Source organism: Macadamia integrifolia, unplaced genomic scaffold (genome assembly GCF_013358625.1).
Source record: "Macadamia integrifolia cultivar HAES 741 unplaced genomic scaffold, SCU_Mint_v3 scaffold_31A, whole genome shotgun sequence".
In the NCBI taxonomy this organism is placed as follows: Eukaryota; Viridiplantae; Streptophyta; class Magnoliopsida; order Proteales; family Proteaceae; genus Macadamia; species Macadamia integrifolia.
This window is the reverse complement of record NW_024870664.1, coordinates 81,715-83,469: the sequence shown is the minus strand read 5'-3', so window position 1 is coordinate 83,469 and position 1,755 is coordinate 81,715.

Sequence of the window (1,755 nt, the reverse complement as noted above, 5' to 3'; positions counted from 1 at the left end):
CGCACTCTCGGCGCTCGAAGATGAGCTCTTTCTCCAAGTGCTCCACCTTCTCGGAGGAGGGAGCGCTCGTTCTCCAGGGCAACCTTCTGCCTCTCGACGACCTCGAGGTCTTGGCACATAGCCTCGGCTCGAGCTGCCAGCTGACCCATCTGATTTTGAGCCTGCATGAAACACCGATGGTCAGAATGCTAAGAAAAAAAAAGTAGAAGGTAGGGGGACCGAAGCTTACCCCGGCCATGAAGATGCATGCGGTCGTGATCATGGCCGCCGTCCCTTGCTTCTGGGCCTCGGTGGCATCTCGGGGAAGACTCCCCTTCACCAACTCACGAGTGACCCGTTCGACGGCCAGCGTGTCATCCTCCTTCACTGACCATTGAGGGACGAACCCCACCTTGGCCCTCGTCGTGGCCACCCTCGGGCCTCGGGAGGCCGCGGCAGGGGAGGGGTCTTGAGCAAGCTCGTCTCGGCCTGGAGCAGCGAGGGCCTGGACCGCCTCGGCACTTGGCCCTTCGACTCTGGGCCTCTTCTTCGGGGTCTCGGAGGACGGCCCCTTCTTCTCCTTCCGCTTCTGCCTCGGCTGTTGTTGGGCGTCACGTGCCTTGGCCTCCTTGATCTGTGCCTGCCTCGCCGCGGCGGCGGCCTTAGCCTCGGCCCTGGTGACTTGCACTGCAAGAAGAAGCAAGGGAATTAGTACGAAGAACCGACACTCGAAGGAAGCAGACGAGGGCTAGCCTAACTCACCCGGGCTAAGCCCGAATCTGAAGAGTATGGCGTCGGACTTGAGGCAGTTGGCCTCGACTGGAGAACAGTCTTCTTGCCGCCTCGCCATTGCCAACGACTCCGCGTCTGCCCCGAATAGGGCAGGGGCGGAGTTCACCTCCCTAAGGTCCGGGATATCCCAGACCATGCCGAAGGGCACCCCCTCGGACGACTTCACAAAGAAAAACTTTTCCTTCCACCCGTGGATGGAAGTCGGGTAACCCTTCAGTAGCCAAAAGTCCTTTCGGGGGCAAAAATAATACCAACCCGAAAGCCCCTTGCAGGCATGAAGAAGGAAACAATTGATGAAGAGGGGGAGGGAGAGGGGCCTCTGGTGCCGTACAAAGAAGATGACGAAGCTTAACACTTGTCACCACCCGTTCGGCGTTAGCTGGGTCGGGCATACCCCATAGTGCCGAAACACTTGGGTGAAGAAAGGGTGGAGGGGCAGCCGAAGACCAGCCTTGAAGGCCTCCTTGTACAAGCACAGCTCCTCGGAGTTTCGATAGCTGGCTCGGTCGGATGGTCTGGGCAGACGGAGCTCGAAAGCGTCCAAGACACCGAAGGAGGCCCTCAGCTCCTCCAGTTTTGGCTCGTCCATCGCGGAGACGATGTTGAGAGCCTCCACTTCTAATGGCTCCTGGGTCTGGGCTCGGGAATCGAGCACCCTCTCCTTGAACCCCTCGTCGTTGGAGCCACCCCTGGACCCCGACGGTGAGGCCGCGGACGATGAGTCGCGGGAGGAGGGAGAGTCGGTGGAGTCCGAGGACATCCCTCGGACTTCCCCTGGACTCCTATGCTTACGTTTCGGCCTCGTCCTCTCGCAGGACGATGGGCTGTAGCCCGACGAGGAAGACATCACTTACTTGTGGGTGTTGCTAAACTAAGGGAAGTAAGCCGACGACGAAGGTTCAAAAAGGACACCGAGGCCGAAGGTGAGCTCTCCGAAGGGAAAAGAAAAGTGCCCCACAAATGGCCCCCCACACTATATAGATG